This window comes from Macaca nemestrina, chromosome 6, assembly GCF_043159975.1.
Source record: "Macaca nemestrina isolate mMacNem1 chromosome 6, mMacNem.hap1, whole genome shotgun sequence".
Taxonomy (NCBI): domain Eukaryota; kingdom Metazoa; phylum Chordata; class Mammalia; order Primates; family Cercopithecidae; genus Macaca; species Macaca nemestrina.
The window spans coordinates 10,964,956-10,991,689 of record NC_092130.1 but is presented as its reverse complement, the minus strand read 5'-3'; the positions used below and the strand labels follow the sequence as shown (position 1 = coordinate 10,991,689).

At 40.9% G+C, this 26,734-nt stretch overlaps 1 long non-coding RNA gene across 6 annotated transcripts in view; it reads right to left on the bottom strand.

The window, feature by feature from the left end:
* Nucleotides 1-26,734, bottom strand: part of LOC105480839 (uncharacterized) — a 175,891-nt gene that overhangs the window by 10,434 nt on the left and 138,723 nt on the right. For 3 of the 6 annotated variants that reach the window (XR_011624468.1, XR_986621.3, XR_011624469.1), the window contains exons 4-5: nucleotides 3,445-3,612; nucleotides 1,664-2,446 (exon numbers count right to left, since the gene is read on the bottom strand). This is a non-coding gene — a long non-coding RNA (uncharacterized lncRNA). Of the gene's footprint in view, nucleotides 1-1,663; nucleotides 2,447-3,444; nucleotides 3,613-26,734 lie in introns of those variants that run through there. The other 3 variants (XR_986622.2, XR_986623.2, XR_011624470.1) reach the window with 2 other exon arrangements.

The following is a 26,734-nucleotide window of genomic DNA, read 5'->3' as shown; positions in this document are numbered from 1 at the left end:
TAAGAAGGCATGTCAAGCTTGGTGGCAAGCTGAGATCTTAAAGCAGCAGACAAAACTCAAGTAATGGGCATATTTTCTGGCTGGAAAGGCAAAGGGGGGCAGAGACATATTGATTTCGAGGTCTTGGGGGAATTCTCTGTCTGAAACTCCTGCCGAAGATGACGTCATTGACCCTCATCAGAGGCCGGGCCCTGGGGAGCTGTGGCTCACCACAGAAGCAGCTATAGTTTCTGTGTAAGAGGAGCCAAAGCCCTTTTGGCCCTGGCTGCAGAGTGTGGGCGGGCAAACGGAGGATTTAAGGATTAAGTGGTGAAAATGTTAAGTGAGCACGGGCTCCTTATTCATTGTCTAGATTTTAACATCTTTCAGCTTCTTTACTCCAATACCCAAGAAGGACCGTTTATGTGTTTGTTCATCATATTTCTTAAAATATGATTAAGTTTGTCTTTAAAAAAAACTGACCTCTCTCCCCAGGACAGTTACCCTGGTGCCATTTGCCATCTGGTCAATCTGGTTTCCAACTGAATTCGACTTGCCTAGCCACCGTGAACTTCTTACTGGTTTCCAGCCATGTCAGGACCTAAATGAAAGGTGCTTCATCCTTTATCCTGTACATGCACATCATGCTCTTCGCAGATGGTCTTTCCACCTTTTTACAGCAAAGTACTGCCATCAACAACAGGGAATTTGGGATTCTGGGTTCAAATTCCAGCTCTACGATTTACTGGTTATGTGACTTTGAGAAGGTCATTGAAACTCTCTGAGCCTCAGCTTCTGTATTTATAAAATAAAGCAAGGATGAAAAGAGACAACAGATATGCAGCTATCCCAGCAAGAGTTGTCATTTGCCTGGCAAACTCCAACACCATGCTTCAACATGGAGCTCTGGGGAAACAAGCCCTGAGAATTGCCAGTGACCGGGGGCTCACTTCTTCCCAAGCAAGTGTCTGCATGGTTGATAGAAAGTTGCCATCGCATTGCAGCAAAACTGACTTCCACCAGCAGATGCCAAGAAGTGAGCACGCCCCACTTCTGTCACACTGTTTAGGGGAGATAGACCATCTGCTGCCCGAGCGTGCCTGACTCCCTCCTAAGGAGTCACAGTGGAGCCGGGAGGATGAAATTTGCCTCTTCGAGGTTCCATGTGGATCCAAACAGGAAGAGAAAGTCACTGAAGGTCTCCTTTTCCCCATCTCTGAATCCAACCATCTCATCTCCAGTAATGCAGCAGCCCAATGATTTTCAAGCCCAGTTATTCCTGACACCTTTCATCTAGGCCCAAATGTCCTTTCTTTGCCAAGAATCCACCCAAAACATCTGGAGCTCTAAAGGTAAAGCAGTTATATTGAATGCTAGAATCTAATTAAGGAAGGAGAAAAAAAAGAACCCTTAGAGATAGCCTGAAGACTGGCTGTGATCCAGAAGCCTGATGGGCTTATATTTGTGGGGCCTTGGGGTGATGGGGTAGAATGTTCTAGTGGGCAGGATGTAGACAGCAAGAGAAGTGAAGCCTGCAACATTCAGGGTGTCTGTCCCCAAACCCAAACCCAGCAAGGGGAAGAGCTGGAATCTCCATGGTATTAAACTACACAAAAGCAAAAGAAGAGACCAAAATAGTCTGATAGAGATTTAAAACAAGATGGACCTGCAAATATGTCTCAGTCAGAAGAATTTTCTTGGCTTCTGATACTTCTCAGCGCTCCCTAGGATCCCGCATTTTCAGCAGACCATCAGCCCCAAAACACCTAGGCCACACAAAGATATCATTCATTCATTCATTCACTCACAAATCTGTATTATAGGTCCAGTACACTGCAGACACTGCTCTAAGGCACAGTTAGACACAGTCAAGAAAACAGATGACAATTCCTGCCCTCATGGAGCTTACATTCTAGTGAGGCATTCTTGTCTGGCTAATGCAGAACACATCATTGAGATTCAAGGCCAGGATTCATAAACCCAATACATCCAGGGGCTGGACAGGGAACAGCCACGGGCAGAGTGATCCAGTTGCAAGGCAATAGGGAATGGCATGGACTGTGGGGACCAGAAATCTCATACCTCATCTAAAGGAGGAAGCTGCTGTTTGGTTCCAGGCCATTGTCTCCACAAAAGAATATAATGTCATTGCTTCCAGATTTTCTGGTTTTTTCAGTAGAAGTAAAAAATCTAGAATTCTGTGAAATTATCCAATTTTTAAAACCTGGAACAAATCAAACTAACCATATGTGACAACCAGTTCCCATCTGAGAGACATCTGCTTGTGACTCTCACTCTTGATGTCCAGTAGGGATTGGTGGGCATTGAGGGATTGAGTAGATCAATTACAAAACCTGGATCAGAAAGACATGGTCTCAAAGCAGCTTCACCCTTTGCTACCAATGTAGTAAGGTGACTTTTTAAAGGCAGGTCATTTGGACTCCTGAGTCCCCTCCTTTTTTTAAATCTGTAAAACAGGAATAAAATCATAGAATTGTTATTCATTACAGGGTTCTGGCAGGAAGCAGGTGCACATTCAAAGGTTTCAAGTGAAGGAGTTTAATTGTTCTATTGACAGAGGCAAAGACAGAGATCAGTGGGGAATGTCTAAGAGCTGATGAAGCACCCTGGGACTAGAAATACCAGGGAGCCATTACTACGCCTGGCCTGAAGGAGTAAAGGGAGAAAAAGATCCCAGATTCTGGTGAGAGATGAAGGGCACTTGGCAGGAACTGTGGTCCTAAAGGGATGCCAACCCTGCCAGTGCTGAAGGAATAATACCCCTACCTGACAGTCTCTCCTTCTAATCTCCTGCTGCTGCCTCTTATTGGCCCTACCAATCTAGAAGCCAGAAGGCAAGCAAGCTTGGGTGGTGTAGTCTGCAGAGCTCAGTCTCACAGGGCACAGGTCAGGATGAAAAAGAGCACAGCAAGGGTCAATGGATCTGGAAGAGCGCACAGTTGTCCTTTACATCTCCTTTCAGTTGAGTATGCACCAATCCTCTTTCTCACTCTCTCAGCGTCCTGGGGGAAACAGTCTGGTGGAGTCCTCTCCACTCTACCTAAAAAATACTCATGACTCTGAACTTGTCAAGCAAACTGAGAAGTGCTCAAAGGGTGATTTTTTCTAGGAAAGGCTAGGGCATACACACTAGATTCCCCCATGAAAGGGCTGGGCTCTACGCAAACCTCAGAGCTAAAGTCACAGTTGGTCAAAATGATTAATTATGAGGACTCGTCTTCATTTCAGGTCACCAGGATAGGAGGCTTGCCAAAAAAGAATCGAGCGAGGGAAAGAGCCCACTCAAAGTGAGGAGGGGAAGGCAAGGGAGTGGTGGGTAGCAGGCTGACCTTCTCTATTGCCACCTTGGGCTGGGAGTAGAGGGCTGAGTAAGAAAAAGTGTGATCCAGAAAAGCTAAACCTCAAGCAACACATGTGTTAGGCTATAAGTAACTGAAAACTCACTGGTGTAACCAAACAAATCCAGAGGTTAGGGCAGTGATCAGTGTGGCTTGAATAGACCTGTGCAACTATGGCTGTGGGTCCTGCCTTCTTCCACATGAGGCTTCCTCCTCTGGCTCATCATGGGAGGGCTGCCGCAATCTCAGGACTCCCATCCAGACATGACAGTATCTAGAGGGAAGAAAAAATTTAGCTTGTGTTAAGTCAGAAAGCACGCTCTTTTTCAGATGCATCCTTGAATCAGTTCCTCTAAGAAAATACCACATGATGATTGCCTTAGGTCTGGTTACGATAAACAATTTCTATAGCAACAAGGGTGGGTGTGATTTCTCTGACGGAGTGACAATTTTCTCAATTCTCTGGTGGCTGATACATAATTAGTACTATTTAGATGTATAGGAGAGAAAATAATTCATTACTTACAATGGATGTCTGGGGGCATTTAGACTTAATTCTCTTGATGAACCCCATCAAAAACAATAATCAAATTTCAGTCCTTTTTAAAAACAAAGGTTTATTTCTCATTTATGCAAAGTGTCCAGTGAGGGTTAATGCGGAGTTTTCTTTGCCCCAAGTCTCCTCCCCTAGAGACCCAGGCACATAGAGCTTTCACCATCCAGAATGTCCCTGTTTGTCAGGGCAGGAGGACAAAAACTAATTTTCACCTGGCCACGTAAGCTTCCACCTGGAAGTGACATATGTCAATTTCACTCAGTGGAATTTTAGTGACCAAAGCAAGTCACACAGCCACTTCTAACTTCAAGGCAGTAGAGCAGTGTAACTTTACATTATGCCTAAAAGGAGGAGAAAGCAAGTTGGCAGTGCATATTAAGGAACTAAAGGGAAGTTTATATGCTTCTTCATGTTAAACCCTCAGGAAGTAGAGACTCAGAAAATGATTTATGTACAAACATATATGTTGAAGCACTGCATACACAAACAAAAAATAAAAACAGAAACTATCAGAACATCTAACAGTGAGGTAATTCTTAAATAAATCAATCTAGCCATAGGAGGGATAATTTTCTCGTGTTCTAAAGTGTTGCTTTTGAAGAGTATTTAATGATACAGGAAAATTCTCACAATAAGTTAAAGTGAAGTAAAGGATAAAGAATTGCACTGTTTTATTAATATTAATATAAAAATAAAGTACCAAGAAAACAGACAAAGGAAACATACTAAAATATTAATGATGGCTATCTCTACATTAATGTTATTGTTTTCTTTGTGCTTTTTAATATTTCTTTAGTTCTCTATGCAGATGAGTAAATTTTTAAATAATCAATTTAAGAAGATTATTTAACATAGAAATATATGGATGTTTATCACAGTAATTTTTGTAATAGCAAAAATTGTAAACATCTAAAATCTACAAGAGGGAGTCGGTAAAAAATTACAGTTCAGTCAAATAATAGATTATGAAGAAGCATTTAAAAATTAAGATCTATTTGATCTGCTATGGAACATTTGCTGAGATATATTAAGTGAAAAAACATGGTGCAGAAAAGCGGGTATAGTACACTGCCATGTATTTAAACGTGTATGCATACACACATTTTTTAAAAGAATGCACAAAAAACTGCTAAAAGTGGTGCCTTTGGGTGGGGAAAACTAACAGACTGAAGAAATGACTCATAGCTGTCTGTGGAAGGATGACTTTCAATTTTAAGTCCTTTTTTTTTAACCCCATGTGTGCATTATTTGAGTTCTATTTTATAAAAAATTATAAACAAATAAATAAATCAGATGCCAGCTCTGGCAGATATGTCATAACTGCAGGTTACCCTCCCTGCCCTTTTCCTGTCTTTAGGCTATTTCACTCAATGCCTCAGTCCTAGGCTGGACCGTAGCTACAGTTTAACAAGGCTTAAGGATTGAAAATGAATTTCATTGATCTGTCTGCCATTCTGAGCACAAATAACAAAGGGTCCCCCAAAGTTGTCTGACTCAGGTATAGGAAATACCAGTCATCTTTTCACCTGGGCTACAGTCAGCTGACACTTTTCCCAGGGACCCATGAGCTAAAAACACACAGGCCTCCACATGGCTGATAGTCAACAATTCCTGCAAATAGTTGACATTGTGGGCCCATGCCTTTGTGTCTGCTCAGAACCATTTAATTCTTGGGAGTTGCTTATATTCATAGATATCAAACTGGACCAATCACTGTAGATAACTTCAGGGTCAAACTTTCTGAAGAAAGAGCGGCACCAATACTGATACAGGAAATCCAGCTCCCAGCCCCCTGGAGCAAGGCATTAGAGAATGGCTTCTGGTAGTTCCATGTCCCAGGACAAATTTGGTGACAGGACAGTCAAGAGTAGAAGAGATTTTGTACCTTAACTTTGTTCTGAAATTAGGCTCTGTAGTTCTCTAGGCTTTGGCCTTTCAAACTTCTCCTAGTAGGGCCAATGCATATGTTCCCTCCTTCCATCTCCACTGGGAATGGGTTGTGATAAGTGTTACTTATTCATGCAGCAAATCCCTGGTCCAGGCACTGGGGATACAGTAGTAAAGAGATCCAAGTAGGAAACAACTCTGCTCATAAATTATAAAAAAATTTAAATATATAGGATGACACAAGTGCTATGGAGAAAAATTAAGCAGAGATGTGGACAGGAGGTGCCAGAAAGAGGCCTCACTCCAAAGATGAAGCTCTGGTGAAAATCCGAGGGCAGCAGAGAGGGCCTTCGACATTGTGAGCCCAGTGTGGATATGGGGGATGTGTGTTTTGGGAGAATTCGCTGAGTTTTACCCCTAGTTTGGCAGAAGGTAGAAGTAGTCAGCCAGTGGAGAAGCAGAAATAATGTTTCAATATTTCTGCAATAAAATGTTTTAAAATTTTATTTCTGAGATCTGAATAGTTATGAGAAATAATATAAATGTTCAGCAGCAGTTATATCATGGTATAAGCATGAAGTAGACTATAATCTAGTCACTAACAACCCTGGATTGGCAAGAATATTCAATAAGGTGGGATTTTCTTCCACAACGTAAAACATTGAGTGGGAAAGGCAGAATGCAAAATTATCATCACATTTGTCATGCTCATGTAATAACCTAGTGTGGCACCCAGAACACTGGTTGGTACACAGTGGATATGCAATCAATAGTGATAAATAGCTGTTGATTAAGTTAATTGCTGAGCATAAGCATGGTGGAAAAATAACTGGAAGAAAATGCATCAAATTATTAACAGTGGTTGGCCCGCAGTGATGGAACTCTTGATAATTTTCATCGGTGAATTTTAAAGCTTCCCAGATGATTCCAATATGATGCCAGGGTTGGAAAGGACTGTTTTACGCAAGTCCAATTTTATTATCTGAGGTATGTATTTCAATCCTCCATGCATAGATAAGGAACTGAAGTTCAAAGAGGCGAGGGTCAGCTTGCCCAAGGCCATAAGGTAGGCAGTGAGAGAGCAGGTGATCTAGCCCCAAACCTTATGGAACTCACTTAGCCTGCTATTTTTACTTGAAACAGCTGATACCCAAGGAAAGCTCTGGGAGGACTTCCCCAAGGCACAGACTGGTCACTGGTGAGTCAGCACTCAACCTGAAGTTCCTACACACTGTTTGGGATTCTTTTCAGACACCTCATGCTGTTGAGACAGGGAGAGCAGATGGCAAGAAAACATCACAACTATGACAGGGAGTTTCACCTCTGATCAAGCTCGGTCAGAATTCCAGGTCTGGTTCCATCTAGTCCTACCTTAGTGAGAATGCAGAGGCTTCCCTCTCATGCCAGAAGCTGGCCTCTAAGAGTGCAGCATCCACCCTTCTCTTCAGGATACATGAGAATCCTGGGAACCCATTAAATAAGGGTTGTCTGCATGGGGTGCTTGAATGGAGGCCAGGCAACATCTTAAGCACAATTATTACTTGATTATGGGGACTTTCTGGCTGATGATTGGTCATCCTCACTGGGTGACAGTGACAAAGACAAATGGGTGCTACCTTGGCTGCTATTTAACTCTGCCAACGAGTAGTTTCTGCTGTGTTGGCTGTGTTGGAAACTCCTAGTTCATCATTCTCTAACTGTGGGGTCTCCCTCGTTTTTCCTCAACCCAACTGCCTTTAGTTTTAAGGTAGGAAAACTGATCTAAAGGTATCCACTAGAAACTTCCTTCCATCTCACCTTTTGGAAATATATAGCATAGATTTTTGTGGGCTTTGCTTCTTGTTTCTGCAGTGGGTGACTCAGGCCTTGTGACAGAAACAAGGTGGAGGATGGACAAGCCTTCAGGGTTATACTTCTCTTGTCTTATTGACTCAAATGTAGAGAGGAAACCAAGATGACTGGCAAAGCAATACCTCCCTGTGACAAAGGCAACAGGCCAAGAACCTCAAGGTAGTTTTTAGAATGCTTCTTTTTACCCCTGGGTGATATATGTGAAAGAGAACTGAGTATTGTCAATATTATTGCAACTATTATCTACTGTAGTCTATTAAACTAAAGCTTAAAATGAATCTTCTGTCCAGAAGCCAGCCCCTCCAACAATTGATTTCCTTTTCAGGCAGGCCAAAGAATTCCCTTGGAAGGATAAAACTACCAGGCAGTCTGAGCTGGATGGACCACGCTGGTGCAAATGCAAAAGGTCACCGTTGGACTTGGCCAAGCTGGTAAATGTCAATAAGCTGGAGATCTTGCAACTTCAGCTTCTGCATTTTGGGCAGTACACCTCACCATCAAGCCTGGGCCCCCACATCTGCAGCCCACGCTGACCCAGTTTGTCCCACTGAGAGACCCCTTCTGAATTGTTCACATGGGAACGTATCCATCCAGAGTTCTCAACATAGCAAAAGCTCTGGTCAGGCCTTTTTGTAAGCTAGGCTTTTTCTGCATATAACCATTTACAGATTTGAGCCTTTCCTTCCTTGATACGAGGAAAAACAATAACTGAGAAGCTCGTGAAATTGCAAAATCATGGAACGCAATTCTCTGTACCCTTTCTACAGGCACACCCTCTCAGCTCCATGAAGGAGCCCAATTCTTCGTTGTTCCCAGGGCTTTTTGCCAAGAAGTGAACTTCAAAGAAATAAGATCATAAAGATCCACATATCAACAAGTCCATAGAAGCCCCTGGGAATCTCATTGGAATGGGAGACCTAATATATCCTAGACATTAACTTCCCCAGGCATTGGCTCAAGCCAGTTGAGAACTTGTCTTTCCACTAAAATACATGCCTTCCTGGGAGAGGTTCTGTTCCTGGTTTGGTATCAGCATCTCTTTGGGAATCTGTACTGTGTATGCAGATTGTCTGCATTCAAATCCAGGTTCCAGCACTTGTTAATTAGATGAAGTCGGGAATGTTCACCTAACTTCCTTGGCCCTCAGTTTCCCCATCAGTAAAATGGAAGATAGTAATATCTATCTTACAGGGTGTTGTAGGTAAATGTACTTATTCTATTCCTTAAAAGTAGGATCTAATCAGGAACTGTACTTAGGCAGAACAGGATCCTTCTGGGGAAAAGCAACGAAGAAGAAGGTAGAAAAGGATACATTAAAAAAAAAAGAAAAGCTGGGGACACTGAAATTGAAAGGCCATCTTCAAATGGGGCCCCGGGGATCAGCTGCCGACAAGTGCACAGGCCCAGGTAATGATAGGGACACAGGTACCAGTGGAGGATAGAGCACTGGCAGGGTGTCAGGGAATGCATGAGTGGCCTAAACAATGGTCTGCAACTTTAAAGGGTTCAATGTACATTAACATTATGAACATAATGAATGCCGCTATTATCCTAAATTTGGAAGAATACAAATAAAAGTTTTGTAAATCAATACTTCTACTATCCACTGATCATTTCAATGTATTTCATTCCAGTCTTTTCTGTCATGCATAACTTATAATATTCATTTTGTCCCGCTTTATATCCAATTTTAACTATATTGGAGTCATATTTTAAACTACTTTTTCCCACTTAATACAGCTTGAGCACTTTTCCCTCATTAAAGATGGCTTCTAAGGGCTATATTATATTTCATCATATGGATTCATTTATCCAATTCACTGTAAACATTTAGGCTGTTTCTAATTTTTTATTATTGCAAATCACACAGCATTGAGCATCTATGTACATAAATCTTTATGTGCACATCTGATAACTTCTTCAGGACAAATTCCTAGAAGTGGAATTACTGGGTCAAGAGTTACACTCGTTTTGAAGAACCTTGATATATATTGCCCTGTTTCTTGCTATGAATGTGCACAAACAGGTATGGCACAGTCATAAGTCAAACACCCTTTCTTCCTACCTCTATTTTCTTGCCTTGGTTAAATCCTTCTCATACTTCCATACTCAGCCTGCCTTACCCTATCTTTCCAGACTGGTTTATGTGTCCCTTTGTCTATACTCCTGCAGCTCTTGCCCTTCCCTCTTATGTTGCATTTAGCATGCTATGTTGCACTTGCTGACTTACATATACATCTACCTGGCTGGACTAGAAACACCATAAGGGTAGAATAATCTCTATAGTCCTGGCACCTGGTGCAAGATGGATGCTAAGTCCATTTGTGTTGCTATAAAGGAATACCCGAGGCTAGCTAAGTTATAAAGACAAGAGACTTACTGGCTGACAATTCTGCAGGTATAGCACCAGCATCTGCTTCTGATGAGGGCTTCAGGCTGCTTTCACTCACAGCAGAAGGAGAAGGGGAACCATTATGTGCAGAGACCACAGAGATCACATGGCGAGAGAGGAAGCAAGAGGGTGGGGGAGGGGCCAGGATCTTTTTAACAAACAGCTGTCATGGGAGCTAACAGGGTGAGAATTCACTCCCATGAGAATGGCACCAAGCTATTCATGAGGGATTTGCCTCCATGAACCAAACACCTCCCACTAGGCCCTACCTCCCAACATTGCCACCCTGGGGATCAGATTTCAACATGAGGTTCAGAGGTGTCAAACACCCAAACTACAGCAGATGTTCAATGGATTGTTGGAGTAAGTGCAAAGCAGGCATGTGTGTGGGCTGGCACCAGATGGGAGTGCATACAGTGCACAACTCTGCTTCTGTGAATCGGCTCTGTCATAACCACTCTGGGTAATATGCTCTGGGGCAATGCTGTCTGTCCTTCCACTGACCTCTGAGCCACTGAAAATGCTGGTCTGGAAATATTATTTCATCTCTCACAGAAGGCTGACCTACCTGCAAGATTGAGGAAAATAACCTAAAGGCTAGTTTAGTAGAAGCCAAGACTCTTAACAATCTTGACTCCTGGTCAGAGGTGCCAGGAGAAAAGGGCCCTGAATGGCCCACAGCAGGCCATTAATGAGATCACAGATTCTTAATGTTGAAAGGAAACTAAGAGACTACCTTGGATTACAGCTTAGTATACCAAGCCCTAGAAAACTACAGATAGCAATAATTATACCATAGCGGTGTTGTAAGAACTTAAAAAACAAAGAATTTTAAGTCCCTGTAAATATCTGATAGGTAATATTTGCTCAACCAGTGGGATTCATTCATTCATTCATTCAATTGTCTGTTTAGCTAATATTTACTGAGTGTCTCTTATGTGCCACAGTCCAACAGTTAACATATGATAGTGATCACATCTGGTGTAACCTGTTCTGGGAAATGATAAAAAGACAACTGAGATGAAATGGAGCAATATCCTTTTGATCATCACGGGGTCTGTGTTTTCTCATTAATGGAGGATGCTTCCCTACTCCAAGCTGAAAAGCTAGCCATTCATTACATTCTACCAGCTGCCACCTACAGCTGGTACAGAAATGTGAGGGGGCCAGCTTGCTATTCCAGAAAGAGCAGGCACCTCTGAGTCACGCAGACCTGGGTCTGAATCTTAGGTCCATCGGTTACTACTTCTGTGCCGGTGGGAAAGTCACTTTGCCTCTCTGGGTCATGGCTTCCTCATCTGCAGCACGGGGCTACGTGGCATAGATTTGTGGAAATCAGGCCAGGCACAGTGGCTCACGCCTGTAATTCCAGCATTTTGGGAGGCCAAGGTGGGTGGATCACCTGAGGTCAGGAGTTCTACACCAGCCTAACCAAAATGGTGAAACCCCATCTCTACTAAAAATACAAAATATTAGCCAGGCACGTTGGCACACGCCTGTAATCTCAGTTACTTGGGAGGCTGAGGCAGGAGAATCACTTGAACCCTGGAGGTGGAAGTTGCAGTGAACTGAGATCATGCCATTGCACTCCAGCCTGGGCAACAAGAGTGAAATTCCATCTCAAAAAAAAAAAAAAATGATTTGTAGAAAGCAGAATAATCGCTCCCTAAATATGTCTACACCCTAATCCCCAGAATTTATGAACATGTTATCTTAAATGGCAAAAGGGATGTTGCAGCTGTGTTAGCACTTTAAGATGAAGATATTATCTTGTATCATCCAGGAGGGCCAATCTAGTCATACAAACCTTAAGAGCTGAGAACATTTCCCAGCTGTAGTCCTAGAGCGTGGCAATGAAAGCAAGTATGGAGAGAGAGTAGCATGAGGAGGACTTGACCCACTGTGGCTGGCTTTGAAGATGAAGGGGCCACAAGACTAGGAATTCAGGCTGTCTCTAGAAGCTGTAAAAGAGAAGGAAATTGGTTCTTGCCTAGAGTCTCCAGTGCGTCCCTGCTGATAACCTTGATTTTAGCCCAGTGAGACCTGTGCTGGACTCCTGACCTAAAGATAAATTTGTGTTGTTTTAAGCCACTAAATTAGTGGTAATTTGTTACAGCAGCAATAGAAGACACATACAACTTTATGTGATTGTTATAAGTTTCAAAAGAGAATATGTGCTTGTCACCTAAGAGGCCTGCTACACATCTTTATTTATCGTCCTCTACAGTTAACCAGGCCCTCAGTGAGCTTATGACAGCCTTTGCCTGCCTGCTTCATGACTACTCTGCCCAGAACAAAGGCTTCTTGAAGGAGAGCAGGAAATGATTATTGACGAGAAATGCTGTTTGTATTCAAATGTCTCAGAATAAGGGAAGCAAAGAAACAGATAAACGAGAGTCTCTTAATTACAGATGATGGATGTGTGCTTGGCGTCTGCTCTCTGCCTTCCATTTCTCACCATGTCACTGAATCAGCAGCAGCAGCTGGCACGAGCTTCTCTCCCTGTGGCCAACCAAGAGCCTGGCTCACAGCCCCAGCCTCCACCTTTCCCTCCGAGGACACACATCTCCCCTCACCCCACTGGAGGTGGGCTCCGTCCGTAATGGCTTCTTAAGCTTCAGCACACACATGGGCCAATTACCTAGCCCTGGGTTCAGGTTTTGGTGCTGCCATGACTTCGTTATGTGGCCTTGGGTAATCATTGCACCTCTTTCTGTCCTGAATTTCCCTCTTGAGAATTAAGGGTAACTCCTTTATATGGTTGGTCAGAGCATGAAAACAGATAAATTTGCTACTTGCTTTAATATAGTGCCTGTCATATAGATGTTGCCAGTAAATGGATTCATTTACCCAAGAATATAAAAGCAGTACTAAACAAATAATATGTATGTATACACAAGCAAGAAATATATATTACATAAAATATATCTATATTGTTATATATAAATATCACAAATAGAAAATATGGATATATATATAAATATAAGAAATGAGAAATAAGATCTAGGGCTTATATTTAAATTTTTCACAGTCCAGTGGGGACAAGATGGGTAAAATAGGCAATTATAAGGTAATGTAATGACTGCTCAAACAGGAGAAAGTACCCAGTATTGTGGCTTCCGAGAGGAGAGGCAACTAAATCCAGTTCGAGTGAAGTTTGGGTGAAGTCACTTCTAAACTGAATATTTCAGGATTAACAGGTATTCAGTGGGTAAAAGACAGAAGAAGTAAATAGTATATGCAGAGGAGACAGCAAGTACAAAGCCCTAAGTCTAAGGAGAATACTAGAAAGAAATCAAGAAATGGACATAATTTAATATTGCAGTGTTGATAGAGAAGAAAGAATAAAATAGGTACTTATTGATGTAACTGTTCGATATGGGTATGACTATTATTATTAAATGTGTCAGACAAAACACATTTTTACAGTATGCATAGTCTAATTTCCTCCTTTACCCACCAAAGAAAATTCTGGTTGCCACCCAACCCTGTCCCTTGCCTTTGCTTCCTGAGACTTAATGGTAAGATTGAGGTAATCAGTGAAGCAGAGACACGCTGAAAGAGGAAGGGTAATTCACCAGAAGGATAAGAACCTAAGGAGAGAGAAAGATCAGTGGTGAGGGACAAAAGTAGTCCAGTTCTTGCATTTTTTTAAGAAGCTGTATGGGTGGGCCTGGCGGCTAATACCTATAATCCCAGTGCTTTGGGAGGCTAAGGCGGGAAGATAGCCTGAGCCCAGGAGTTCAAGACCAGTCTGGGCAACATAGCGAGACTCTGTCTCCAAAAGAATTTTGTTTTTTAATTGGCCAGGCATGCTTCCTTGTGCCTATAATCCCAGCTACTTGGGAGGCTGAGGCTGGAGGATCATTTGAGCCCAGGAGTTCATTGCTGTAGCAAGCTATGATCTTGCCACTGTACCCCAGCCTGAGCCACAGCATGAGACTCTGTAAATAAATAATAAAAATTAAAATAAAATAAATAAAAAGTTAAAAGTTGTAGTAAAGATTCAAATTAGTTTCAACATTTCCATCTGTTCTTTGAATTTGATTCCATGCCAAGAGTGAACTTTGCAGAGCCCGGTTTTAAATAGCTTTCACTTCTATAAATAAATCTGAACCTTCTCTAGCCATACAATTTTATTAATTGTTCCTTTAGAGATAGGTTAGAGAAATACCTATCTCTAACCCTTTACTGATGTAGTGTGTCCTACCTGGAATGTTTTCCCTACTTACATAAATCCCTCCCATTCTTTAAGGCCTATTGCAGGCTCCCCATGAGCTCTGTGAAACCTGCCTCTTCGATGAATTTAATGCATTTGTCTCTGTATCATGGACTTAGTTCTTATCTTCCAAAAATCTTCATAAGATCAAAGGAAAACATAGAGGAAAATGCATCACCCGTTAAGACTACTGCCCTAAAAAAACAATTATTTACAACCATCCCTTCTAATCCTCTACTGTAGGTATATATAGATAATCAGTAATACAATCACAGTAGAAATTCTGATTTCATCTCCTAACCTTCCGCCTTACAATGCTAGCGACTTTTTATGTCTATGTCTAGAGTGCATATCCCTCTATGTTTTTGGCTTTTACATCTCATGGGGCCATATAAGGTTATAATCTTAAATCCTTAGGAAAAAGCAATATCTCAAGTAGAGATAATGCTCAATAAATGTTCAGTGTTCCCTTGAGTAGCTTTTTCTTTTCTTTCAAATCTCCCCAGCAACTTTACAAAGGTCACCAATTCAATCACCTCTAGGAGCCAAGCATATTTTAGAAATGAATCAAACAGTAAGGCGATACAGACAGATTCGGTAATGTGCTGGAATGATTGTTCATCGCTTGCAAGAGCTGGTCATTATCAGGTCATTATCAGCTGGGGCGTCAGGAACTTTGTGAGTCAGTTTAAACAAATCCTTTATTAACTTACCACTAAATAAATTATATTATAAATAAATTACATATATTAAATATGTTATATTATAAATAAATTACATTAAAAACAAAGATAATAAATACTCAAAAGTCACCACTTCCTAATTATTTTACTAAATGTTGCTCTGAAGGTCATTTGTGTATACTGTATCTGTATAATGGACATGCTGTATGATGCTATATAACCCTTCATGTGTCTTCGCAGTTCCTCATTCAGGGATGTCACTTTGGTAGATTGAAGCTGGCTATGGTGGGAGTATGTACATTATAGAAAATGGTAAATACCATTAATCTGGGTGTGGTTTATAGTTTTTTTGATTCTCTAGACTCAAGAGAGTGATGAAGAAAATGTCATAAATGAAGATACAACTTAAAATTGTCTTATGTGTATAATTGTTACATTCCAAACAACACAAAAAATACGGAGAGAATGTTCTTCTAGCATTCAAAAACCATCATGTGATTCAGCATAGAAGTTATGTCACTGAAGAACAAGTGAAGTTCTTCGATGCTGGATACAAGACAAGATGCCCAGTTAAATCTGAATTTCAAATAATATTTTTAGTATAAGTATATCCCAAATATTGTTCAGAGAACACTCATACTAAAAATTTAGTCGTTCATCTGCAATTCAAATGTGGAGTTCCCTTTATATTTATTTGCTAAATCTGGCAATCCTAGACATGTATCTTTACTGTTTCATTTTCATCGTATTTGTTAACATAACCAAAAGCATCAGCAGTCATATTGGAATTATGCTTGTTTGTCAGTTGTAACCAAAGGTTGTCTGTGGATATAAAAGTCTGATAGCAATCATCAAAATAATTCCACAAGAATCAACTGGCTATATGAGAATTGCAATAAAGAGTATTTTATATGGCATTGTTTATAAATTTCTTGCAACATATCCTTTGTATCAGTAAAACGTATAATAAACTTACATGTGTATGTCTATGTGTGTATATACACACTTTTTCATTTTTGGAGAGTTGGTCATTAAATATTTATCAGCAAACCACTGGAGACAGTGAAAAAGTGGTACACCACCTCTTCAGAATGCATACAAATTCACTTTTCTAAACACTGTTCTTCCAAACCAAACTTTCTCACCTATTGTCTTCCAACTGTTCTTTTGCTATGCCAGACCTAGGACAGGTCAAAGTCAGGGCCCCATTGAGTAATAATGACCAAGCTCGCACTGTTGAGAAATCAATCATCTCCAAAGCATCTGAGCACAAAAAACTGAAATAAGTTTTATCTCTGCTTAAAGGCTAAGTTTAAAAATAATAAAGGGAGGAAGAGGATCATTCCTCCCTAACCCCCACCCACCCCCTTTGTGAGCCTAATTCCATCATCTCAACTATTAAACATTCACTCCCATCTCCACCCAATTACCCACCCAAGCTGAGAGGCATCTCTGGGTGCCACCAGGCTCTGACATATGGGACTCATAACCAGGAGCAGATAGTATCCCCATTCTTGCCAGAGTAGTGCTACATCTTGGAAAGACTGATGCAGTTGCAAGACTGCTTCTGCTACTATTCTTTCTGACTAGTGGCCACACAGACCATGATTAGGGCAGCCATGGGGCCCAAGAGGTCCGTGGAATGAAAAGTTCTTCTCAATTATGGTTAAATGCATGAAGAGCAGGAAGCACAACGAGGCAACATCTTTAGGTCGTCCCATCCCCAGAGAGGCAGATTGGCAAGGGCAGAAAGGAAGACAGGCTGGGCCTCCAATCCAGATGCCTGGAAAGAGCCAGGGGCTCCAGACAGGCTGGGTTTCCACATTCCAGGGCTTAGCTCTGCTCCCACTTGGTTCTCATGCCACACACTTGCTTTGTGTTAGCAACAAGAAAGAATCTACAAACTTTGGAGCAAGGCATACTCTGTTGCTTATTTTATGCTCACTCTCTCTGTCTTTCTCTCCTCTCCCCTCCCTGTCTTCGGAATGAGCAAAGACACAACAGAAAAACATGTAAGAACAGAATCTCAAGTTTTAAGTAGGGGAAAGAAATTAGTAGAAGCTGGGCCCTAAACGTAGGACATTAAACTTCTTATTTGGGTGTAATTATAATATTGCACATAGTATTAAACACTCCGCATGGATATATTCCCAACTCTAAATCTCTGTTCTAGGCCAGCATTTCCCAAAGTGTGTTCGGATAGCTGTTTATGCATATTTTATGGAAAAATGGAGGAACAGTTCCATAGTCAAATAAGTTTGGAATATTTAATGTTAAATTTTTAATTAGATGTGTTTGCCGCAGGACTTCTCAGAGACTTCGATATGCAGATGTGCTTTGGGAATCTATTCACTGGAGGGAAGCTCACCATGTTTCCTAAATTTATTTCAGTGCAGAATCCCTTTCATGGAGTATCTTGTAGAATTAGTATTCTAAAGAAGAGATTTATAAAATGCTACTGAGGCTCCAACTATTTTCAATAGCTTCCCATTAATCAGTGATCAATTTACCGTTCAGATTTCCATGACTTTATTCACCTACTCTCTTCTCTCATCTTTAACTATCAAATGATTTGTCTTTCTCTGAGATCCTTTAGGTGCTCTTAGAGCCTCCGTCATAATTCTCTTCTCTCCTTTCTTTGTTTGCACAAGACTTTCTCTGTGCCAATGCCACTACCATCACCATAAGCTTTGGGAAGGCAGTGGAGCTTGGTGGATGGGGTAGGGAGTGGAGGTGCCCTGGACAAGAAGCCAGCGATCTGGAGTCAAAGGCCAGCCCCACGTGACCTTGGTCATGCTACTTTACCTTCTAGAGGCTTAGTTTCCTCTTATCTAAAATGGAAAAAATAATATTTTTGTCACAGACCCATTGTGAGGACCTCATGAAAGGGTTTCATGAAAGTACTCTGCTATCATAAAGTGAAACTGAAAAATTATCATTTGCCTCTTTTTTCCTAAATTTCTTTTATCATAAGAATCACCTGGGGCACTTATTACAAAGAGAGATTTCTCTGACGAATCTGTTTCCGTGACTGGGACCTAGAATTGGTAATTTTAACAAGCTTGCCAGGTTGTTAAATCAGAAGAATTTAGACGGCACTGAATTATCTGAAAGAAATTAGAAATAAATGGTGATTCTGATAGCAAAAGCTACAGACAAGTGGGAGATAGTTGGCTGCAGGGTGGGAGGAAGGAAGGAAAGCCAAACACTAAGGGTCTCCTCTTACTGATTACACCAGGTAGGTGTGTGTATACCCCTTCGTTGGCCAGAGCTTTATTGGATATTTGAACTTTGTGCAGTAATTCTTGGAGTACACACTTCTGAAACTATATTGTGAAGCACCCCACTGGTCAGGATTTCTCTAAAGTGGCCCTGATTACTTCTTCATTTGAATCTTGAGTCTTAAAAAAATCAATTATAACCTATGGATCATCATAGACATCTTCATTCAAGAAATCAATTTCACTGCATTTCTAATTAAGGATTTGCTGGGTCCAAGAAAAGGAATATATCTATGCACCTCCTGGTGCCACATAAGGCATTTATAACTCTGTATATCATTGTTGAGGTCTTTATGAATGACCAAAAGAGAAAAAATGGCCCATCTCTGAAATAATCTCTTTGTTTGTGTGTATTCTTTATGCTTTCTCCATCTAAGAGCTGGGATTACTTTGGGATTTTATGTCTTCAATAGAGAAGCAAAGAAATAAAAATAATATTTGCTTTATTAAAAATAGAATCAACACCCCAAACATAAACTCATTATTTATAGAAAATCCCCTTTTTGTCAAACCACCAACAGAGCCTCTATTGCAACTGATTTCTTTAAAAAGTTCAAATAAAAGCTGGGGAAATCTTGTAGCCATTAGACCGTAATCTGTATGAATCACCAATTTGTTTTTCATGACTTTTTCTGCATTCCTTCTATATTTTGCAGTTTATTTTGTTCAATGTTTTCAGCAACAGCTTTGCCAAACCCCAGAATCGAGAAGTCATCCAAGCAGGGAGTGTGCGTGTCCCACTCTGCAAGCTGCTTGCTCAAGTAACAAGGCATACGTTTGACTTCTCTCCCTTCTCGTTCTTTTCTGTCTGGTTACAGGGACAGGCAGAGAACAATCCAACCCAAACACTGATAAGTAAGGCCTTAAACAGTTGAGGATGCCACGAGAAAATTCCAAGCATTAGGACCCTTTCTTTTCCAACTACTCAACATGCATCTTACGGACACTGAGGCCTTTAAAAAAAAAAACAAAACCAAAAAACTGCAGTTGTGACCAGTTGGCAGCGGCCACACCGTGGCTTAGTTAGTGCAATAAATAGTTTACTTTAACTTAGCTCCAGCCTACTGAGTCTGTCTCTTCTACTCCGATACACAAACAATCTACTTTTTATTTACAAATATTACACATCTGCATGTGAAACCATACTCTCTCTTGTTAAATAGATATTTATTTCTCTTTCTTCTAACGTGGGGAACTAGTTTGGAAGTAAGTTAATCAGATCAGCCCATTTCACTGCACTAAATATACTGGTATTTCTGGATCTATCCTAGTGGTGGCAGTAGGATGAGTACCAAGTTTATTCATTCAACCATCCATTCATTAATCCAGTTATTCATTTATTCATTGTGTAAATATTATTAAGTGCCTATTCTGTGGGGCACAGGCATTGGGTTAAGTAATGGCAATTAAATACATGAAGCCCCTACCTTGGTGAAACTGTATGGTCTAATGGGAGAAACAAACATTAAGTAAATGATTTTATATACATATATACCTATATTTTTTTCATTTTAATTCTAATAAGGGATGCAAGGAGAATTAAAGGGAGCTATGAAAGTTCATAAAAAGGGAACTAAAACCATGTATTATATGATTCCATTTATTTAAAATGTCCAGAATAGGCAAATCTGAACAAACAGAAAAAATAGATCAATACTTGCTTAGCACTGAGGAGAGGGACTGGAGGGGTTGGGAATGATGGCTAAGGAGAGCAACAGTTCTTTTTGGGTTAATGAAAATATTCTAAAAGGGATTGTGGCAATGGATAGACAACTCTGTGAATACACTCAAAACCATTGAATCTCCTTTTCTCTATTCAATACTACCTTTTTTGGTGCTGGACTCATTCTCAGGGTACTCCCTGAGAATGTCTACCTGCCTCATTGATTCCAACAGCTTAGCAACCCAATGAATAGTGAAGGCCTTAGTTATCAAGCTCCACCAAAGCTCCAAAGTAGGACTTCATGGGTCGGAGCTGGTAATGTCACCTACCTCTGCATCATTCATTTGTTGGTCAAGAGAATGTGGTACCAGCATGGGTCACACGCTTATCCAAGGAGATGGAGTCAGCTCCACCAAAACCTTATGCTCTAAGAGTAGGGGTAGAGATGGTTCTGTTACCAGATTAAGAGAGGCTAGGCATGCAAAAGCAGTCGACAGCCACCTTGGCCAGTTTCCTCTTGCAGTCTTGGAATCAAGCATTTATCTTGAGGGGCTCTGGCCCTTCCAGATACAGACTCACTATATTTCAGCTGCTGAATGCAGCCTGCAATTGCTGGATCATTCAAAATGTGACACAGAGACCCTTGCACTCTTAACAAATTCTATTACTTAGTTAAATACAACAACAACAAAACAGTCACTAGCTATAAAGTAAGACTTTTTAAAAGTTACTATTTTTTGTAAACTGACTTACACAAACATATTAATAATTCCAATTTGCATTGTGGGTTTGAGGGGTTGTTTTGTGATGGAAGGGGAAGTTGGGATTTTTGTTTGGTTTGATTGCCTCCTATGTGCATAATCAGCTTCTGGGAGCTCTGAAGTTCCAAGTGGTGTGTAATAAAAAGTAGTCAAGTCACTTGCATCTTAAGATATTTCCACTAACAAGTGTAGAGGAATTATAGGCAACACATTTATCTGCTAATTACTGTCATATGAAATTTGCTTTGCTAGCAGGAAAATGGAATCACACAATGATGGCAAATTCATGACAGCCATGTCTCGCTCCCCTCTCACATGCAAATATAATGGTTCTCTTTTCTACTGTGATCAGACGTGATCTCAGAACCTTCCTCAGCACCAAGCTTTTGGGACCCATCACCAATCAGGTGGAATTGGAGACCTGAATGAGCTGTATGAGCGTGGGAAAGTTATTAAATCTTACGAAGCCCTAGTTAACTTGCTTTTACTTAACAATATACTTGCACTTGATAAAAGGTAGTTATGATTAGAATTATTATTATCATGATTGCCTTCAGATTATATCAAAAAAGAATTGCCTCTGCAGCTTGTCTCCATGGGGTAGCGGTGAGGAGGGCAGGCAGCATCAATGATTCTCTTTTTTGGTTTATTTCAGACTTTTTCAATGCCTCAGAAAGAGAGTTCCTGGTTACTAGGAAATGTATACCTTCATGAGTGGCCAAGATGTGACCCTCCAGAAGAAAAACTGCACAATTCTGTAGGTAACCACGGAAGAAGATACTGTCCATTCTGTCTCTCAGTGTCCTTTATACAATGACTCATGTGATAAATGCCTAAGTCTGGTTCCAGGAAAAAGTTTGTCTCTACAGAAAAATGTGTATGTTTTCCATTGTCATACAACCAAAACTAAGTAACCCAAGATGTTTCCACTCCTTCTTTGCTGCCAGAAAACTTGTGCCAAGATGTATTACCCAAGTGTTATAATTAGCCCCAATCAGGTGCCTAAAGCCATCAGCTTCTTTTGAATCCTTCAGACAGTTCCAGTTTTCTTTTACCCTTGAATGGTTTATTTTATGGTGATTGAAGCTGTTTCTTCAGTCTCTCTGGAAGAGCTGGGTCACCTGACATTTTAATGTCTCTTTGAACTACAAAATTCTATGAAGTCTTCAATATCACTCAATCATTAGAGGAAGATGATTAGTTCTAAATTGAACTTATAGCCTCTGGTATTCCAATAAGTGGAGGAGAGATGAAGAGATTTAAAATGCATTAAGAACCTAAATAGGCTAAGTACTCTAACACTCTAGTGTTCTTAAGCTCACCAGCCTGGGAGTACAGATGTGACCATGTTGACATTTGGAGCCACATCTGCAGCTCAGTGTCCCCACCACCCCTGGCAAAGAAGCAGAGATTCAGAGATTGATTATTCCTGGGAGTCAATAGCAGTGTCTCATGAGAATTCCATGTTCTTGGGATGTTGCTGTCATGAATACAGAGTTTGTCAGCTGGGCATGTTCCCATCCAGTCAACCCTCACTGCTCCTCTGGTAGGCTCTGACCTACCAAGAATGATGTCTTCTGAAAAAAATCCCAAACATGCAAACCAGCAGAGATGCCAAAATATTGCTATATATTTTCTTTCCCTTGGTGCCGTTCCATGAAGTAATGGGAAAACCATCTCCCCACTCTTTCCAGTGGAGTAAAAATGGGTATAGTATGGGCAGAATTGCCCATGAAAAGAATATCAAGGGTGAAGATCATTGTTTCTAGATCTGAGCCTTAAGGAGCTTCAACTCAAGCTGGCTGGGGAGGCAGCAAAGGAGACTGAAGAGGAGGAGCCAGAAAGGTGGGAACAAAATGCAAGAGAGGATGGTGTTGAAAACTCTGAGAGATGAACATGTTTCACAGAGGAGCACCAAACACTGCTACAAGCGTTATTAAGCTTTCACAGCACCAAGAGGCCAATGCTGTCCCTCCCGTGTTGCAGGTGAAGAATCTAGGCTCAGACAGATTAATGTGGTTTGCCCAAGAGCATAAAGCTGGTTAGCATTGGGCTGAGACTCAAAGCCAGGTTTGCTGTGCTCTGGCCATGCACACCTGTGTGAGATGGATTGCAGAACACACCTTTTCTGTTCCTCTAATCTTGTCAATGTTTATTTCCCAAATGTACAATAGACTATGTTTCCATTATTATGCTTCCAAAGTCAACTTCTCCCTTTGACAAATGCCAAGGACAGCGACTGAATGGCTGAAGAAATCAGATGCCCATCCTCTTATTTGGGCCATGGCAACAAGGAGGAAATAACTTACAGGGTAGATTTGAAACTGAGATAGGGTTTGGAGGTTTCTCTTTTTAATGTTGTTTTCTACCAAGATTCTAGCAGATGTAAATATGCTTCATAAAATTATAAAGCATATATATGTGTATATACATATATATATATATATATATATATATATGGCATTATCAGCTTTATTGGAGCATGAGAAAAGAATGGATCTTTGGGGATTCGGTATTTGCTTATTCTAGCTACAAGCCAACATCAATACATAAAGCAAGATCGAGAAACTCTATAATAATATTCTATTTTTACTGAGAGAAGTCTCTGCCCATCTGTGTCATCTGTGTGACTGACTTTTTTTGGAAGTGGGGTGGATTAAAAAGACTAGAAATACTCTGAGAGTTAAGAGAAAAAATACTGTTTCGAGGGGAAAAGCATATTATCTAAATATTTTTCTAGGTTCTGGCCTTCCAATACTGCAGCCTCCTTGACTCTTTAAAAAGGGGCAACAGTATTTTGAAGCTCCTAGGAGCAAGCTGGAGGAGGCTCGGCCAGCCTGGGCCCTCAGCCTATGCTGCTCCTGAGTTCATTAACATAAGACATGTATTGAGGCAACTGATACCACCAGGAAGCTTTATTTCCCCAGAATCACAGGATAGTTAGAGAGGGTAAACACCCTGAAGACCTGGCCAGTGTTTTTAATATTTTTTTAAGGATATGGAACCCTTTGTGTGCATGTGTAAATATAACAAGTTGAAAAATATTATCTTGACATTTGACATCTTAATCCCTCTAAGAGAGGAAACTATCATTGTTTAAAAAATACCTTGGTAAATATGCCTGGGATACGACATCAGTGGGAGCCAAGACCTCAGAGGAGAAAGAAGACAAACTATTCTGGATGAGAACAGAGGAGGGACAAGGGCAAATTTTTGTTTTTGCTTCTGAATGGGAGGAGGATTGGTGAGTGAGGGGGGAAAAAATGGAGACAGGACTGAGAAGAACCAGAAATTAAAATAATAGAAGTAATAGCCTAACATGTACACATATATGAGATCTATCTATCTATCTATATGTCTATCTACCTATCTATCATCCATCATGTATCTATCTATTTGCATATATAAGCTATATCTGGCTCTTTTCCAATCGTTTTACTTATATTAATTCATTCCATCTTCATATGAATTCAAGCAGATACTATAATACTATAGTTCTCATTTTAAATATGAGAAACTGAGGCACAGAAAGGCTAAGTAACTTGCCCAAATCCCACAACTAGCAAATATGGAGGAGTCAAAGAGTAGGGGAAATGGCATCTTAAAACCACAAATGTCAGCTATTGAAGTTAATTTGCCTTGCTCTATAAAATAAAACTGTTTTTACTTCTTCTCCCTCACCTGTATCAAAAAATGCCTTTTGTAAAATCTGCACATATTTTGGGTAATCGAGTTCATTTTTATGGAATCCAAAGAAAGGACCCATGTCTGGGCCCAGTGCAATGTCAAAGGGTGATCCAGTGACCTGAGAGATAGGAGGGGCCATGAAAAATGTGCTCTGATTCTGGGAACTCTGAGAGTCTTGCACAGAATTTTGAACTTTGGAATTGGTGGATTTTAAGCAATTTAAACAAGATCTCAGGAGGCAAGGAAAACCCAAACGACGTCTGGGAACCCTGATGGAAGCAGAGCTCCTCTGGTTGAAATGGGTGGGGCAGTCCCCTATCAGGATGGCCTCCCTCCTGCCCTAATGGCAGCCCTGAGGTCACTATGCAGATGCCAGACTCCACTGACGTAGAGCTCTTATTTTACCCATGATCAAGCTGAGAGGAAGGAAGGACTTCGTTTTTACCCTAAGAGGCTATAAACTGGCTTGTTTAATTTCCTCCTAATCAGTGATTTAGAAAGAATAAAAACTTTTTACTATAATTACTAATATTTAAAAATTAGGGAATTTTGTATTTTAAAGGTCAGCTTTCTTGTTTGTCTTGAAAATCTGGACACCCGTGCTGTTTTCCAGCGGAAAAACACTTCACCAAAGGTGGGTCACACCGCCACCTTTGCAGAGGGAGGCGTGAAATTTCGAGTAGCCGGGTCTCCACTCTACCAGCTGTAGTTATTTACTACCTGATCAGGGGTAGAATTTGAAGCCCCTGCTGTAACACACAGATGACAGAGTTAGTGCCAACTCAGACTTGCACCTAAATTTCTGGCTTCCTTGTTCAGAGTTTTTCTGTATCATAGTGATCAGATCCCAGAACCAATTTTTTTTAAAACTAAAGTATTCCAGTGCCTAGTATAGTACTTGGCACGCCAGAAGAACTCAATACATATTTCTTGACACACAGATACATGGGTGGATGAAAGCTCGCAGTGGCCAATGAGCAAAAGGAGATATATCCCCATTTCTCTTTCCTCACACCACTAACACCAAAGAGCTACCCAGAGGACAAGGGTCCCTGTTGATTTTAGTCCTTTAAAGAGAATCTGCAAGATACACTATTCTATCAAGGCCTGAAGCTCTCCATCTAAAGAAGAAATGCACCACCTCTTCTTAAGTATCAACTGTTCCAGCCAGTTCCCAAGGTCATGCTTCTCGGACTCTGGACCTGAAGAGGACAGGGCAACTCAAGCCAAAAGCAGGCGTGTGGGCAACTCAGAGGGGTTTCAAAAGATAGGGTGGAACTCCAGGAAAAATCTCAAGCTAAGAAGAAGATGAATCATCATGATAAACCCCAGATCCCACAGCACAGCTCTGTGCAGCTCTGCTGTTGGCTGGGTTGTATTTTAAGCCTTAATTATTATTCTTTTATGTTTGCAGTCTTGGAGCCTTGCTATTAAAGTGCTTTCAAATGTTTGGGAAGTCAGTGGTGTTTAAGTTTATCCTCTTACTGTTTGGATGACAGGAACTATTTGTAAACGGAGCACCCTGCCAGTTACCAGCATTTATTTGCAGTTATATCACTAATGTTTTTGAAACTTGTGTTTATCTATAATTTGACACATCAAGAGGACTTTTGCTCTTGGCCCAAGCTCCTGCCAAAGCAAAGGGTTATGTGTTAAAGTTGCTTTCATCAGACCTTCACAGACCCAATGGCCGACTCTCACACCTCCCTTGCATCAGGGTTACCCAAACTGAAGTTAAGAAAGCAATTGAACACATATGTGACAAGTTGGAGAGCCCAAGTAATAGAAAAGGGGGTAGGGGGTGGAGGGCAAGCTCCACTTGCAGTAATGTTTTAAATAAAGGGCTGTTTTCAGAGAAGCTGGCTCTGATATCCACAAAGGCAATTTGGCAGAAGACCTAGCAACTCTCATCCACCTCTGTACTGATTATGATGATTGCCCTTTGCTTTGCTTCGAAACTCAGAGGAAGCTGTGTCGGCACCCGGAGGCATCTGTTTCACTCTGCTTGCTTACCCACCATTGCAGTTAAGCCCTGGGAAATCCTATCTTGGCCGATATGTGAAGAAAAGCTCTCAGTTGGAAAGACAAATGCTTTCTGTGATGGATTTTGAAAATCATAGTACTTCATAGCTGGAAGGAGACCCTCAGAGATGATCTAGTCCAAACCCCAGCTTATCTAATTCATGTATTCATTCAACAGATATGTGCCAAGCTGCTTCCACATGCCAGGCACCATTCAGCACGATGGAGAAATACCGCAAACCGAACAGACAGACAAGGCTCTACTTTCATGCAGTAAGTAAACAAATACCATCATCTCAGGGAGTGCAAACTTGTTTGAAGAAGACAAAATAGCGTACTGTGCTAAAGAGTGATTGAAGAAGTGGTTCTTTAGATAAGAAGATGCTGAGGGGAG